At 40.3% G+C, this 18,230-nt stretch overlaps 1 protein-coding gene across 2 annotated transcripts in view; it reads right to left on the bottom strand.

Moving 5' to 3' along the window:
• The window catches only part of lhfpl2a (LHFPL tetraspan subfamily member 2a), a 70,278-nt gene that overhangs the window by 41,359 nt on the left and 10,689 nt on the right, over positions 1–18,230 (bottom strand). Inside the window, exon 2 of one of the 2 annotated variants that reach the window (XM_047373687.1) lies at positions 1,152–1,239. The exons of the other annotated variant lie outside the window; for it this stretch is intronic. The gene's annotated coding sequence lies outside the window, so the exon portion shown is untranslated. The remainder of the gene's footprint in view (positions 1–1,151; positions 1,240–18,230) is intronic. 2 annotated transcript variants of the gene reach the window in all.

Genomic DNA, 18,230 nt, shown 5'->3' on the forward strand with positions numbered 1-18,230 from the left:
ATTATCAGCCCTTGTAAATCTGTAGAAAATCTTAAAAGTTTATCTTTTGTTGTACTAGTATAATCCAATATTGAATCATGAGTACATTTATTTAATGGGGGAAACATAACTTTAGGTCTTAATTTCACTGAAATTGTGTACTTTGCTTAGATGAGACTAAGATTAAGCTTTTCACCAACAAACACTTGTGGTAGTTTTGATGAGAAGCAAAGGATGTTTATATGGAAAAGCACCTCATGCCTAATGTAAACTACGTTGGAGGATCTGTGATGCTGTATACCAGTTTCTATTCCAAAAGCCTTGAGAACCTTGTTAGAGAAAAGAAGGAAGTCAGAAAGCACAACTCCAAAGTAGGAAAAAGGGGATGAATGAATGAGTGTGTGGTTCTGAAGGAGCTCAAAAAAATCCAGATAACCAGCACTCCAAGAAATTCTTAAAATTTAACATGGGGAGAACCATGTTAGAGACCATGGTATCATGAACTCTATGATACACCAACAGAGTTTCGATAAAACTAAAAACTTTATTCTGAAAACTGAAAATGGATCATCAATGAGTTTTCAACAGGATAATGATCCAAAACATGTAGTTAAATCAATAGAAAAACAGTTAACCGACAACATAATCAGCCTTCTTCCATGGCTATCTCAGTCCTTGAATTGAGATCTATTGAATTGAATTGGGACCTAATTTTAATTTCAGTCATTTGATTCAGCTGCATTGGATCAGGGATAAATCTAAAAGTTGCAGGACACCAACCCCCAAGGACCTGGAGCTTCAGACCCCTGATCTACAGGAATTGTGCAAAGATGAATGGTCAAAGATCCCTCTCTCTGCATGCCCCGACCTTATGAAATGTTCCAGGAAAAGTCGAAGTGCTGTCCTACTGGTAAAGAGGGGTCCTACGAAGTGTTAAATGTAAGGGTGCCAAAAAGTGTGGAAATAATGATTTTGTTCAAAACAGTTACTTCTTAACATTTTCCCTACTAAAAAATATTCTTACAGTAAAGGTTTGAATTTTCTAAAATGTTCAGTCTGAGATTATGCTTTTTGCAATAAAAGATTTGTTGTTTTTTTAAGATTTTGTGTATTGTGGCAAGCACTGCATATCATGTAAATGATATTTAAGGGCAAATATGCAAAACACCAACCTCTTGTGTGGAATCCGATAGTTAAAGCAGGCAAGTCTCCTCAGGAAAAGCCAGATGATGTTAAACTTATCTCTTGTTGTTGCACAACCTGAAGAAAAACAGCAGAAATGAAAGAGCGCTGAGTCCAAACGACAAAACCAAGCCGTCTCCACAGGCAACAGTTTAGTCATCACTGGCTCCCCAGCAGTAACAAGCATCCTTTTCTCATTGCTCATTGGTATTTTCCATCTAAACATGTCACAGGGAAGAAAATGCACCTGGAGAAACTTAATCTGTTTCACATGTTCATAAAAACGAAAGCAAAAGCTGATGCCTGCGACGCTTGTTAGGACAAAGTTGCATAATGTTGAGTACAACATAATAATTTGCATTAGATCTGTAAGAAAGCAAGGTGTTAATTACTGGCTGATGGGTAGCTGTAGCTTGATGGAACACAAGCCTAAAATTTACTAGCTTCACTGCTGTAGTTATATCTCTTATATTTCCAACTGAATGTGACATTGTTTTTATTCTAACGTTAACTTTTAAAACCAGACTAGTTGGAACCGAACCGAGACTGATTTATATGGATCACGTTGAACAGAAGCAGGATTTTGGTCACATTTAATTTGCAAATTGCTGAGACAGGCCCTTTGCAACAGTTTATATCGATATCCATCAATATTGTTAAGCCAATAAACCACTAATTGAATAGAATTTGAAAGGTCTGCCCTGTAGGCATAATGAACCTACAGAAAGTTATAGCTTTATCTTTCCCTTGTACTCTATAAGTAGCTTTTAGCTTTATGCTTCACAAGATTCCTGTTTGGATTCATATCATTTCCAGCCACAGCAGACAGCTGTTTCTCTATTGGTGCATGAAAACCCCACCTGTTTGGTAACATGTCACATACCAAGCTAGCATCTTGTTATGGATCATTCAACAGTTTAAAACAAAAGCTGGGCTAACATCTTAATACTATATCACCATACTTCAAGTTAGTTCTGAGAAGCTTAATGTTCACTGTTAAGTTTTTGTTGCAAAGGCTTTTTATTTTCTTAATATCAGAAGCTAATTCTAAAAGTTGCAAAACTAGAGCAAAAATCTGAAATGTCTGTCAGCCTCTTACACAAAATAGTGCCCACAAGATGGAAGGACAAACATTTATTCCCAAATGGTATATGATTTTCATACAGATGGAAATTCTGAAAAACAGCTACTGTTTTGCAACAGGCCAGATGCGAAATATTCAGCAGCTTAAGACATGAGCTGGTCAGGAAACCAAATAAAAACCAAAAGTAGACAGCATATTGCTTTTATATGCATTATGTGTCTAGAACCTTGACTGTCATTGAGTTGTTTCTGAGGAACCGGCAGCCCCACCCACACCCAGTAAAGATGAACTAGGCTAACATCTTTATACATAGGCTACTTCAAGCTAGCTCTGGGAAATTGAATGTTCATTGGTTATGTTTTGCTATTAAGAGTTTTTGTTGCTGGAATACTCAAGTAACAGAAACAAGAAATCAGAACATTATGTTCATGCTAGGTTAACGAGCAGTTGAGGCAATTTTGAGGTCACCAAAAACTGTGCATATTTGCACAAATTCCAAAAAGAAGGAATGGTTTTAGCGTTTTCATAAATTTCAAACACGAATATTATGAAAAATCAGTAGGTCTACCTGCTTTCTACAGACCCACTGTAACACATCGACTGTTTTGCAACATGTTAGATGCTAGATTGAGGAGGACCTGGCAGCTTAAAACATAGGCTGACAAGGAAACTAAACTAAAACCACAACTAGACAGGGATATTAAAGTTATATGCACTCTAATAACTTGTAAGGCTGTTGTGTATCAGGTGGATGTTTATAGCCTGTCATTGCCTTGTCAAACACAAAACAAATACAATACAATTTCTAAGATACAAAACTCAAACAAGAGGTGGTTCACCAATACAAATTTCCAGGAACCCCAAAAATACCAAGCAGAAAATCTTTTTATCTCTTAATCATCTTAACAATTGATGAGCATAAAATGAAATTGATCACAAGTTTCGAGCTTATAAACATGTTTCTGTTGTCACCAGAGGATTCAAGCTACTTTGCCTGCTTCATACAAATGGCACACAAATGGCAAGCTGCAGATAATTAACTAATGGCTGACTGGTTTCCTCCATTTTGCATGACTTTTGGAAGTCTTCTAATATGTCAACTGAGCACAGCACTCAGCTCAGTTAACCCTCAGATTAGAGTGTCACTTACTGAAAATGGCTGAGAAATGCTAACACCGGCTCAAAGGACGTAATTAACTAAAAATAGCCCAAGGGTTACGTCTCAGTATCAACACTTGAATGAATGCTTAATCAATCACTGGTTCCTACAGTGGCCTCAAGGACAGACAGGTTTACTGGATTGCATAGTGGTAAAACACCTACATTGTTGAAGCTCAACAGAGAGAAATATCCTCTTCTACCAAGGCATTTAGGATCCCTCATTAATCTCTCTTTGGCTTCTGCTTACATCATCTGCAAAAAACTGTGCACGCGAACCCACCATAACTCAGCTGCAGCAAGACATGGGGAAACAACTTATTCCCCAGAGGTATACAAATGCTTGGTGAGAGCCAAAGCAACAGCTGCAAAATGGTCAAGACAACAAAGCTGATAGGAAGTACTTTGTAAATTATTCATGAACAGGCTGTAGAGGTTAAAGAGGAGTTTTTGGCTGGTATTGTATACATTTAGAGATTTTCTACAGAATATACACATACAAGTAATGGCAATGATATGAAACTTGCATCTTCATTTCTTTCTGTAATTTGGACCTGGCATTACATCCATTAACCCATCTATTAGACGCTCTACAATTTTTTGACACAAACCAACCAACTTTAAGTTAACATATGATAAAAACTTGAAACATTTCTAAATATAAGTCTGGGTATGTCCATTAAAAAGTAGCAAGTAATTAATTTGTATTGTAATATAATATTAAATGTGATATTAACACACAATATTTCTTCACAAAGTGGAGGCTGTTTCACAAACCACCATCAAGTTGTTTTCGGCATTTGGTTTTGTCTGGTGAAATAAATGTAAGCTGTTACAATGAGTTAATCTGAGTGACTTAAGCTTAACATCTTGTATCTATGTTTGAGACTCTTATTGTGATATAAAAAAGGAAGTAGTGTTTGAGTTGTGTTGACAGAGTCGACAAAAAAATACAACAGTTGCAGAAGCAGAGAAGACTACTCTAACACATTAAATTATTACCTCTGCCAAGGAGGTTATGTTTGTCTTCATTTGGCTGTGTGTTTGCTTGCAAAATATCTGAAAAAGCTATGAGTGAATTTGGATGAAATTTTCAGACAATGTACATATAAGGACAAGAAATAGACAATTAGATGTTGGTGGTGATGTGGAGCGCCATCTGGATCCAGGATTATTTTTGAGGGATTCTTTATCATTGCCAGACCATGGTGCGACAACTTGGAATTCCTACATGATTTATCACCCTGTCAGCAGCTGACATGCAGTGGCCAGAAGCTGACATGTGTCAGAGACCTTATTGCCTCGGCGGAGGTCTGCCCTCTATGAGTGCTTTTCTAGTTTAACTGGTAGCATTTTGTATATTGAGAAGAAAAATGAGTTGACAGTCAAGGTAAAAATAATTTGTGACACTGTAAGAATATTCCAACTAGCTAACAATTAGCCGCTAATGAGCTAGATGTATCTTTATGACCATATTTCACAATAATTCCTGCTATTCAAGGGTCAAACACTAGCAGGAAAAAAGTGGTGTAATTGTTCCTTTTAGGTCAGCTCTAAGCTGCGTGCAGCTTATTGCTCTATTTGCCGGACTCTGTCTCCAAGTATCCCAAATTCTGTGCATCCTCACTCAGTCAGCTGCCTGCCTTCCCAGAAGTGGGTCATTCGACCAAGCAATGTTATTTAGCCCACTAAAGCCCCTTTTCTACTAGTGCCTACTTGGCATGGTTCGGTAGGGCCCCCTCGCTCTTTAGGCTTACGTGGAACCGTTATGGTTCCAACTGTTCCGAGTCATGCGGAAAACGTGACGTCAAAAGACTGTCCATCACTAATTGAGTAAGGGGGACATCACTAGTCACAGCATACATATAACTAACTAACAACTTCAACTGTTAAATAGTTGTACGCTGGGCTTATTGTGTAAATGACCACTATAGCAAGCTAGCTTTAGGTAGTGTTATCCTTCCTTCACACATCCTTTACCTTGTACCGCTCCATGCCTGCCCTCTCTCTCCTGTACTTATGCAGAGTGCTTCATCCTGCTTCCCTCAGCGTTCTCTGGTTCTCTTCTTTCATTCTGAGTCTTAAAAAAGCAATAGACCAACCAGCACGTCCTCCATTGTTGTTGTGTTTGTTTCACATACAAATAAAGTCACTTTAGTTTATCAGACTGTGGGGCCGCCTTGCTATTGACAATCCCACCCACACTGAGAACCAAACTGTGTCGAGTAGAAAGGACCCGAGACAAAAAGCGCTGAGTAGGTACTGATGGAAAAGGGGCAAAAGTAGATTAGGGTGGGACATTAATCTCTATTTGCAGAATTACAGAAAAAAAAAATTGTACTCTGATTTTAACAAAACCAAAGAAAATAGTTGCTGTTTTTTTATCAATTTTTCTTCAAGCTCAGCAAAGATGCTGAATTTCAGAGCTTCTAGAATATCAGCTCAAAAGTGAAATAGACACTCATGTAGTAGTACTCAACAGAAATGTCAGCAAGACATTCATTCCAGGTCAAACCTCATGTCATTGTTCCAAGGCTATTCTCAACTCTGTAATGATGGAAATAAATGTGTTTTCATCAGATGCATGCTATTTGGTCTGCCTGTAATACTGCATTGACATGTTTACTTTAATCTTAAAACTGAAGAAATAGAAAGGTTATCTTCCAGCCACCAACTGTCTGGTGCTGTAATTAACAAATTTAAATAAATCAAAACTTTTCCAACCAACTATAAGATCAATCGCTTGAACAGTGGACAGACAAATAGGATTTTATAACAAAAACTTGGAATATGCCTTGAATGATACATTACTCACGCAACAGCTTCCATAGGATAACTGTGACCTTAACTACACTAATAAACCACATGCTAGCGGGGGCTCTGAATCTGTAATCATGCAATCGTAAAACCAACACTGATACCACACTTGCTGCGATTTGGTTCATTAGTAGGCCATTTTCTATAACAAATAAAAAAGCTAAGAGAAAGCACATGTTGCTGATCGGATCCAATAATGGACACTGCTGCAACATCTGAATAAAGAATCAGACAATGGCAGACTATTTCCTCTCACCCTGTGCTCTGAGCATACATTTGACCTCAAGGGAACCTCAGCAGTGTAAATCTTTGTTGGTCATATTCCAAATTGCCACAGCTGAGAGGATTTTCCACCAAGTGTTACAATCCAACTACTATTTTTGCCCTCTAAAGTAATGCCAGAAAATCCCCCAATGTGCATATAACTCAGTAAACCCTCCCAGTAGAAGCTGTGTTGGATACAAGGCTGTGGAGTTCAGCTGCTGAGCCCCTCCACAGCTGGAGGTTGGCTCTAATGTGGGAACTGAAGGTATGTTCTCTGCAGCCAGGCTCACCACAAAAGGGTCTTTCTTACAGTATTTAAGGGCTTTGGGAACAGGGGATGGAAGGGGTGCATGTAGGTTGCCTTCTTGCAGCAAAGTAGTTTTAGGGAGCACTTTTTATAACAGTTATTACATTTATAATGTTTGAAAAATTAGCAAACATCATTAGATTTGTCAATAGTTATAAGCTGTAGAATGATGATGTGCTGCATTATTTCTCTACTGAAAGCAATGGCTCATTCGTTATTATTTCAGGAACTACAATAAGTAGAAGTGTAAACCAAAACTGAGTGAACAATCAGTAATTCATTCCTTATTAAAAGAAAATTATTACTTGATCTTTGCAGCGTATATTTTACTGTAAATGTTTGCTGCAACTCTCACCATCCAAGGTTTAATGGCGTGTTTGAGTTACAAGTCAGGGGGAAGTAAGAGTAAGCTATTAACACTGTATCTATGTTTGAGCCTCTTATTTTCAAGTAGGAAGAAAGTGAACATAGTCAGTTGCAGGATTAAGCCATTATTCTGATTTGAGTTCTAAATAAAATGCAGTGTTTTACTTTCTATTTACTCTAAAGTCAGATGACATGTCTGTATAACATCCTGTGTGAAGAAATGTATTAAGGTCATTTTAGGACTCATGACCATGAATGTTCTCCGTTTGTCTTCAGAACTTCCTGATAACTCATTATGGGTCTCCAAAATGTTCTCTTATACTTTAAACATGACCATATTCGGCTACCAGGCTGGGACTGTTGAATCTCTGTGTTTTTCTTGTCTCATTTACTGTTTTGCCCTGACAGTTTATTTTTGACTTGTATAGGAGCCCGCCGCTTCTGCACCTAAGTTGAGAGTGATTAGTTATGGCTTTTGAATTATGAATACAAATTATTATTTATATGTTTTATTCTTTTTGTAAAAAACCAAAAACAACCAGAAACAGAGTATTCTTAGTTTTGCCAAGAATACTGCTAAAATTTCATCTTGTCTCTTCATGCGAGCTGGATGTGTTTATACACCCTAATTATTGCATGGCGCATAGAGTAATGCAGCACTGCCCCTACCCAACCTGTTGCTGTGCACTGGTGATCAGCTGGCTGAACGAGGGCTCCTTTGTTTTTCTCATATTTACAAAATAACGACCAGTGCAGGTCATTAGAAGAATTTCTGAAGGCATAAACACAGACAAGGTCAAGGTGTGTAACTAAAGGAGCTCTTCTCATCACTGTTATAAGCATAACACTGTTTTAAAACCAAAGTACACAACCCGCGAACTGGCTGTCAAGTGGTTTTGAATACTTATGTTAATCCAGTAAAACCGTGGTATTTTTTACTCAAGGTTATCATACCATGAGCATAATCCAGGCACATGCCTAGTCATGATGCCAAAAAAAAGCAAGTTTTTGCTGGCAGAAGCTTTATATTTACAGTCAAGGCGGTCAGGTTTTTCCATCTAAACTAGGTTCCCAAACGTTTAACTATTCTTTTTAAATCTTTCCATAAACAAACATAAAGGAGCCAAATGTGGACACTGTTTAATTGAAGTCATGGGTTATACTTTATCTAGCAGGTTGGAAAGAAAACACAACAAGCTGTTCTTTATTTGTTGATTCCATCCTCTGTTCGCTCTTTGGGTCGGTGGGCTGTAATGAGAGGCATGTGAGTCTGAGCATGGAGCATTCTCGTTAAAATACCCATCTCGCATGCCCCATCCCTCAGGCCAGCATACACAACAAACGCAGGTGTCAGGAAGCAGCCAGATCCCAGCCATATTTCTTCTTCCAGCACTGACGACTATATGGGGAAGCAATTAAGAGAAATTGCTAAATGAGCTGGTGAGTGGATGTTTTAAAGATTCCTGAAGATCAGGTGCTCACTCTGGTTTGTGTGTGAATAGTTAAAGTTGGACTTGTAGTTGTTCTCCAAGGAAGACATCTGTTTCTAGTTTACAAAAACACAAAATACATTGTCTGTTTAAATTGTGTTACATAAGAGCTCCATCATACGACAGGGACTGAATAGAAATTACAGAGGTCTACACAAAACACAAACAAACTGACCAACAGAGGCCTAATTATTCTCAGTGTGTGCTTTAGTGGGCTATATTCTTGTAACCATAAAGCTGATGCTGCATCAGCATCAGAGAAATGCTCCACATGGGTTCAAACTTGGGTACAAGACAACCAATATGCTTCAACACTACTATTCAGTTCAAAATAGCAGTCCGCTGAAAAGGAGACCTCGCTTAGTTGTGTTGTAAAAGGCCCTGGAACGTCCAAACAGCAAAGGTAAAACATAAAAAGGATATATAAAAATCAGTAACTGTCGAGGGTAATAAGTATTCCTGTTGCTGCTCTACTGAGCAGCTGGGTTACATTATTTTAGGAGCCAGCTCTAAAAAAAAAAAAAAAACGGGGGCTTTGAAATCTGTGGCAGTAGCTCTTCAAAAGGGAAAAAGGAAAAACTGTGAAGTTTCTGGTGCTACAGGCAGCTTCCGCTTTGGGTCTGGGGGCAAGGTTCTGTCCAGTGACGGCGACAGTGAGACAGAAACAATGCTGTTTCATGTTCACACCAAGTCTTGAAAGGATAGCTTGCATTCAGCAGACTGTTTGCTGAACCCTTTTACCCAACTGTGTAAGCTGACCAGAGGAAGCTCAGTGGGAGGACGGTATCAGATCTATCAGCTAAGTCCTTTATCATTCCTGAAACAGCGGCAAATTGATCTCAGTTTACAATCTCTATAGCTTACATAAACACGCATACAAATTTCCTCAACATTGCTGAACGATAGAAGTGATGCATGGAAGATAAACCTCTGGTTAAAGAAGGGGAGCTACATGACCAACTGCTGAAGAGTTAGCACAGCTGACTGAGTGTGGATGCAATACAGTGTGCTTGAAGACAGAGACAAGCTAAGATCTGGCCTGAATAAAATCAACTACAACCCCACATTTGTACACCTACAACTACGAAACTGCTGTGTTTTTGTTTTTGACCGGCCCCATAGGAACAACACTGAATACACCTGGATGTACCAGCCGACTGACAGCTGACATCTTTTCCTTCAAATTAAAAAGCAGCAAGTCGGCCGCAAAATCAGTATACTGATGGTGTGATGAAACACAAAGAGTGCCAAAAGTACATAATACAATGTAAATTACTCTACTAAGCCCCTTTCACACTCAAATGTAGCCTTTGTTGTCAGTCCATAGGGCACACACTTGTGCTAATATACTGCAGGACCCAGTAAATCATGACCAGGTTGTCAAGTGACACTACACCCAAAAGCGTAAAAACTGTCTATAATATGTAGCTCCTATAGCTTCATATCACTTGCTGTAGAAGTTTTAGCAAAGGTTTTCCATGCCTGTCTGATTTGATGAGATCCTCCTAACAATATATATAAATATATATAGTCAGTCAGTCATTTTCTACCGCTTATTCCGTAGAGGGTCACGGGGAAGCAGCAGTCTATGGGCGAGAGGCAGGGTACACCCTGGACAGGTCACCAGTCCATCGCAGGGCACCACACAAACAACCATACACACACTCATTCATACACCTAAGGGCAATTTAGAGTGACCAATTAACCTAACAAGCATGTCTTTGGACTGTGGGAGGAAGCCAGAGTACCCGGTGAGAACCCGCGCATTCACGGGGAGAACATGCAAACTCCATGCAGAAAGACCCCCAGCCGGGAATCGAACCCAGAACCTTCTTGCTGCAAGGCAACAGTGCAAGGCTACCAACTGCGCCACCGTGCAGTCGATAGATAGATAGAGAGACAGAGAGAGAGAGAGAGACAGAGATAGATAGATAGATAGATAGATAGATAGATAGATAGATAGATAGATAGATAGATAGATAGATAGATAGATAGATAGATAGATAGATAGATAGATAGATAGATAGATAGATAGATAGATAGATAGATAGATAGATAGATAGATAGATAGATAGATAGATAGATAGATAGATAGATAGATAGATAGATAGATAGATAGATAGATAGATAGATAGATAGATAGATAGATAGATAGATAGATAGATAGATAGATAGATAGATAGATAAAGACAGTGTGTCTATATATATAGACACACACCTTCTGGTCTGGCAAACACCTAGGGATTCCCTAGAGTGAGCTAAACAAAATCACTGGGGAGAGGAATGTCTGTGTTTTCCTTCTGGACCTGTTTCCCCCATGACCCAGACTCGGATTAGTGGAAGACAATGAATGGATGGAATGTGGTTTGTCAATTGCCTACTGGAAAGGGAGGAAGAAAAGGACCTCTCCTGCCACTGTCGTTTTTTTTTGTGCTTGTCATCTGAGTCACGCCTGTCTTTTTCTGTTGTGTCTTCTGAGAGTGAGTTTTATTGTTGCTTTCAGCACACTGGAAACAGGTAATATCTCAGAGTATACGATACACTGTGACAACAATTTTAAATGACAATAATTAGATTCAAAGCAATAACACCAATAAACTCCAAGTGATGATATTTGCGAAAATCACAAAACTAGAATGACGCTGTAGCCATTCTAGACCAAAGGTAGAGATAGATTTATGGCCAAAAATATTATGCAAAATTGGCATATTGTTATTTTTTAAATCCTTATCACAATAGAAACTAGGAGGGTACTGATATATCTAGCTCACAAGATGAAATTCTACATGATACTGGGTTTACCAGGATAAGATTTTTGCTGTATTTTGGGGAAAACTGATTATTCTTTTTTCATGTTTGCAAAAACATAAATAAAAGGTGTCATAAATCCCAAAATGCATTTCAATTAATCTATGTTCATTGAATTATCCAATTTGGTTAGTCTAAGTATTTAGATTTTGAACTAGATGTGATCAAATACAGTCTAGACAAAATAGCCCTTTACTTTAACACACAAAGCAATGAACTGCTAACTTTAGCAGCGTCAGCATTTAAAGGTTGGCCAGTAACGTTATTGTCACAGTGCTTACAAATTTATTTACATCTTGTCTGTCTCTCTGTTCCGTTTTCTAGTGAGTATTCAAAGTCTTCATGCTTTATTCTTTATTTGTTGTTTCTGTCATCGCAACAATCAACTCAAAAACAATTTCCTTTCTTACTTCTAATTAGACATCTACAACAGATACAACAGGGTTTCAAGCTTAAAGCACACTTAATAATAATATTCTGAATATAAACAGCAAGTGAAAACTTACTTTGCAAGACAAGGTCATGCGCTAACAGCAACTAAATAACTCAAACTTCTCTTTGACAAAAAAAATTATTTTATTCTCGTCAGATTTCCTGCATTGAGATCTCATTACTTCCCTAATAAAAACACCAATAAAATACCATGATGAAATTTTAGGTCCATATCACCCATCCTTACTGCTATCAGAACGGTCACAAAAATCTAGGCTCCATCCAGTCCTTTGCAGGGGACCTCAGGGACCCTAGTGGTCTGGTACAGATGACAATGTCCTCACATAAAACTGTCGAATTAGAATGAAAATAAATATATTACTCCCGATTTGATTGTAGAAGCTACTTAACTTCGTAAAAAAACAATCACCTGGAGATGGAAACCTTTGTTTTTTGTACAATAACACCATCAGTGTTGGGCTGAATCTTCTCAAATAGCCCCTAATTTCCCCTTCCACAAAACACATAGTTCACCATAGTTCCAGCTGAGGTGTTACAACACTGGGACTGTAAAGTGAAAAGACGGGGTGTGTTTTAGTCCCTGAGGCGCACAGTGATTACACACTTTGCACTAATGCAACAATTAACCAGACCATCCAATTTCCATGTATGTTTGCGAGGGTGTCTGTACTCGCACCTATGCAAGCCTGCATGAATGTAAGTGTGTCGTGCCTTTAAACTACAGGCAGACGCAGCACACAGAGAAGACATCACCTCAAAGTACACAGATTAGTCTTTTAACTCAATGGGAGACACGACAGACAACTGTGGCCGCATCATTCATCGAGGCTGATGTGTGTTTATTACTGGGGCAGAATTTGTTACCTAAATGGACTGTATGTGTGTATGATACCTTTGTTCAGACATGGTGAAGTCATCACTGGGGTCAGTCTCTTTCTACAGGTGTGATAAGTGCCCCCTCACTATGAACCTTAAGGGAAATTCTCCAGATTGGATGTGAGCAATATTTCTCCCAGACATGATGACAGACGTAACAGGCACAAGAGTTCATGCACGCACAGTCACACACAAAACTATCCCTCACCCATGCATGCCTGCAAGTGTTTTGCCGCCAGGCTCGTGTTCACCAGACTGTGTTATGTCTGGAAGACAAAGCCTCATCATCTTGTCAGCTTCGCAACTGAACCTTTCCTCCTTGGTGGCAGGCCATCAACCACCTGGAATCTGACTGCTCAGCAAGCACAAAAACGGTTTTAACGTGGCTAACCAACCTGAGAAAAGGTTAAGTGTTTACACTATCGGGTTGAGCACATCCCTATCCTGGCGTAGCAAGAATGAAAACAATGTTGACTGCAGTTAAGATGCTGAAAAAACAGTAAAGTGTGTTTAACAGGCATAACTCAACACGTGTATATTTAGCAATCACTTATTCTTCAGACAATGTATTTCAACCACCAGTTATTAACAAATATTCTGAATGTTATTAAAATTCTATATTTCCCTCATTGGAAATATAAATATCCATTTATGTAAAAAAAATCCAATGTGGCAAATGGGTTGCTGTTTACAGACAACTTTCTAAATGAAAAACTCAGGAAGTGCTTTTATTCTGAAGAACAGGAAATGCATTTGTAACAAAGTAGTTGAATCTTTAGGCTTTAGAATGCAAAATGAAGTCAAGTGTAAAGTATTTTTTTTACAACTTAAGTGTGACTTGATTGTAAGTCCAATACTCAACATCTAACCCTTGAGTGGAAGTCAGTCCCTGAGTCTTTAGGATGCAAGTACAAGTCAAGTCTGAAGTCTTCTTTTTGTTTTTCCAACTAAAGTGCACTTTCAGTCCAAGTTTGAAACTCAAGTTTTAAATCTCGAGTCTGAGTCAAATCATGATTCTTCAGATCGTAAGGTGAATTCAAGTCTAAAGTCTTTTTTGCAACTTAAGTCTAATTGTAAGACTTAAGTTTCAAACATTTAGTCCAGAATCAGAAAAGCTTTATTGCCAAGTACATTTTTGGACATACAAGGAATTTGTTTTGGCGTAGTCGATGCAATAAAATACAAATTAAACAATATAAACATATCTACAATATAATATAAATATATGTGCACAGTTTTAAGTGAGTGAGAGTAAATATAGAGCAGTATAGGATGCCAGAGCGGTACAACAGTACAGATGATCAGTGTGCAAGTATGGCAGTGCAAGTAAAGCAGGAGTCCAAGCTGAGCGTTAACGTAACGCATAGAGTTGCGAGTTACAAGTGTCCTGTCAGCAAAAAAAGGGGGGGTGTGGGGGAAAGGGAGAGTGTCAGTGTGGTTTCCGGGCTTTGTTAACCAGGCTGGTGGCAGATGGAAAAAAACTGTTCTTGTGGCGTGAGGTTTTGGTCCGGATGGACCGCAGCCTCCTGCCAGAGGGGAGAGTCTCAAAGAGTCTGTGACCAGGGTGGGAGGGATCAGCCAGAATCTTCCCTGCCCGCTTCAGGGTCCTGGAGGTGTACAGTTCCTGGAGCGACAGTAGACTGCAGCCAATCACCTTCTCAGCAGACTGAATGACACGCTGCAGCCTGCCCTTATCCTTGGCTGTAGCAGCGGCGTACCAGATGGTGATGGAGGAGGTGAGGATGGACTCAATGATGGCTGTGTAGAAGTGCACCATCATAGTCTTTGGCAGGTTGAATTTCTTCAGCTGCCGCAGGAAGAACATCCTCTGCTGGGCTTTCTTGATGAGGGAGCTGATGTTTGGCTCCCACTTGAGATCCTGGGAGATGATGGTTCCCAGGAAGCGGAAAGATTCCACAGTGTCAATTGTGGAGTCACAGAGGGTGATGGGGGCAGGTGGGCTGGGTTCTGCCTGAAGTCCACAACCATCTCCACTGTCTTTAGAGCGTTGAGCTCAAGGTTGTTCTGGCTGCACCAGTCCAACAGATGGTCCACCTCCCATCTGTACGCGGACTCGTCACCATCAGAGATGAGTCCGATCAGGGTGGTGTCGTCCGCAAACTTCAGAAGCTTGACAGACTGGTGACTGGAGGTGCAGCTGTTGGTGTACAGGGAGAAGAGCAGAGGAGAGAGAACACAGCCTTGGGGGGAACCGGTGCTGATGGTCAGGGAGTCAGAGACGTGCTTCCCCAGCCTCACGCGCTGCTTCCTGTCAGACAGGAAGTCAGTGATCCACCTGCAGGTGGAGTCGGGCACACTCAGCTGGGAGAGCTTCTCCTGGAGCAGAGCAGGGACGATGGTGTTGAAGGCAGAGCTGAAATTCACAAACAGGATCCTGGCATAGGTTCCTGTGGAGTCCAGGTGCCGGAGGATGAAGTGAAGGGCTAAGTTGACTGCATCATCTACAGACCTGTTGGGTCTGTAGGCAAACTGCAGGGGGTCCAGGAGGGGGTCGGTGATGTCTTTTAGGTGTGAGAGCACAAGGCGCTCAAAGGACTTCATCACCACAGAGGTCAGGGCAACGGGTCTGAAGTCATTAAGCCCTGTGGTCCTTGGCTTCTTGGGAACAGGGATGATGGTGGAGGACTTGAAGCAGGCTGGCACATGACATGTCTCCAGTGAGGTGTTAAAAATGTCTGTGAATACTGGAGACAGCTGATCAGCGCAGTGCTTCAGGCTGACTGGTTAGACAGAATCCGGTCCAGCAGCTTTCCGGGGGTTCTGTCTCCTGAAGAGTTTGTTGACGTCCCTCTCCTGGATGGAAAGAGCCGTCCCCGGCGTGGGTAGGGGGCTAGTGGGGGGGAACTTCAGGGTGGGGGTTGGAGGTGCCAAGGCCCCTCTTGAGGTTGGGGAGGTGGGGGTGGTGGATTGTGGCTGCAGGTGTTGGGGGGTGTCATGGTTGCAGAACTGTCCCTTTGTCTTTCAAAGCGGCAGTAGAACTCGTTCAGGTCGTTGGTGAGGCGTCGGTCGTTGATGGAGTGGGGGGCTTTCGGCTTGTTGTTGGTGATCTGCCTGAGCCCTTTCCACACAGATGCAGAGTCGTTGGCTGAGAACTGGTTTTGGAGCTTCTCAGAGTACAGTCGTTTGGCCTCTTTCACTGCCTTGCCAAACTTGTACTTCGCCTCTCTGTATATGTCTTTGTCCCCACTCCTGAAGGCCTCTTCCTTATCCAGTCTTAACCTTCTGAATTTGGCTGTGAACCAGGGTTTGTCGTTGTTGTAACTCACCCTGGTGCATGATGGTACACAGCTGTCCTCACAGAAGCTGATGTAGGAAGTCACAGCCTCTGTGTACTCGTCCAGACTGTTGGTAGTAGTCCAAGTTGAGTTCTGAGTCTTGTGTCTCCAAGTCAAGTCTAAAGTTTCTGATTTTGCAACTTAAGTGGGGCTTCAATCTTAGATTTGTGTCCTAAACTTCCAAAGCTTGAGACAAGTCTCAGATCTTTAAAGTGAGAGCCCAGGTCAAGTCTTATGTCTTTGCAGCTTAACTGCCAGTCAAGTACATGTTTCAGACTCTAGTACCCATCTCTACCCTGCATTTTATGGATCTTATGGAGTTTAAGAAATGTTGTATGCAGAGCACTAAAACTGAAACATCTAAACAATAAAATCTGTTTTAAGCAGAGCCACCTACAGGTCAAGTGACAGGAGAAAAAACAACTATGATAATTTTTCTTTTATCTTTACTAATTATGAGCACATAATAAAATATAATCCGGTGTCCGTTACTTACTTATATTTGATAAAATATTATTCCGTTTGAACAATGTTTCCAAAACCTTTTTGGTCCAATTAGGAAAACCATCAGTTTAGCGTGGTTACAACAATGAACAAATAAAAGGTTAAAGTGTGTTCCTAAACCCGTTTTAGAGAGAATTATCTTTCCAATGTGCAATGAAGGGGAAGCCAACAGATGGACAGATGAATAAAAGGAGGTCAGAGGCAGCTATTAAAGAGATGCTACCCCTCAGAGTGAGTGATCTCTGGGGCAGATAGCCGTGTTGTTAGAGGGCAGTCAGGACCCCAGTGAGAGACGTGCTCTCCTGGGAGTAGACGCAGATGTCTGACCAATAGTGCACATTTTACTGAAACGCAAGCCTTAACATTTTCTCTCATTGTGTCATGTTTCCTTCTCTTTGCCTTCGATATCATCTTCCTGAAACATACATCTAGGTTCTTTATGATTCACTTGTGCTGCTTTTAACTTTTTCAACACAGCAAACAATCTTTTCAGCCTTCAGATGGCAAATTCCACTTAGCTGTGGAGGACCACCCAAAATGATAACAGCAAACAAAGAAAAGTCTCATTGCCCGAATTCTTCCTGTTTACTCCAAAGCAAGTAGGCATGTTCTTCATGGCCTCAGAAGTCTAGGCAGAGGTAAATTAAAGAAATCATCAGCACCTGAGCTGGACTTTAGAAAGGACTTGCAGGGTTAGTAGCCCAGGGCCTGACTTTTGGGGGATCCCAAAGATTTAGATTTGTTTTTATGAAACAATGATTTACAAACATTGTACCTAATGTAAAACTCACAAACCCAAATCAAGTGACACGTTTTAACATTGTTCTTTTTCTATGAATTTAAACAATACTCGACTATTTGAAAATTAGGAATTCATGCTGCATCTTTTCAGGAATAACATGGAGCCATCTTCTAGAGGACGTTTTAAACTGACTATGTGTCAATTCTTACCCGCTGATATTTAGGCTTCCCTATCAATCCAATGCCATTTGCAAGAGCATAAACAAGAAGTTCTTTAGGTAGGGGATCAAAACTGACTTCAGCCCACTGGCCCACATCCTTCTCCATCTGGCCCTGATCAGCACATGGCAACGGTTGCATATTATTGCTGAAAAAGCGACAAGATCCAATTTTCTAAGGAAAATAGGTTCGGATGTAGGCAGTTATGAGAAAGGGTAATGTGGGCTCTGACTCTGATCTGAACCTCAGACTGTCTGCGTCCGTTTAACCGGAGCCATGTCACCGCTAATCACACCTGAGATTGAATCAAGCAGGATGCATCTGATGTCCAGCCTGCAGCTGGGAAACTAGCTTGTCCTAATTTCAGGTAGGCCCATTTATATCAGCTCAGAGTAATGGCTAGAACTTTAAATCAGGTTGGTGAGGCTTCTCTGTCTCACAGAGAAGATAAGTGATTTATACAAAAACTTTCCTCTGGCTTTTTATAACACGCATCATTTTTGTCTAAGTTAGATTGCCTATTTTTATTGCCTATCTTTATAACCTTTCCAACCACACTCAGATTGTATAGAGAAAAATGCTTTCACAAATGGAAGAAAAAGTTCTCATTTTAAAAACATATGGAATCAAGAACTACATTAAGGCTGCAATGTTATTTGTGATAGAACATTGAATGTGATCAACTT

Source organism: Girardinichthys multiradiatus, chromosome 8, assembly GCF_021462225.1.
Source record: "Girardinichthys multiradiatus isolate DD_20200921_A chromosome 8, DD_fGirMul_XY1, whole genome shotgun sequence".
In the NCBI taxonomy this organism is placed as follows: domain Eukaryota; kingdom Metazoa; phylum Chordata; class Actinopteri; order Cyprinodontiformes; family Goodeidae; genus Girardinichthys; species Girardinichthys multiradiatus.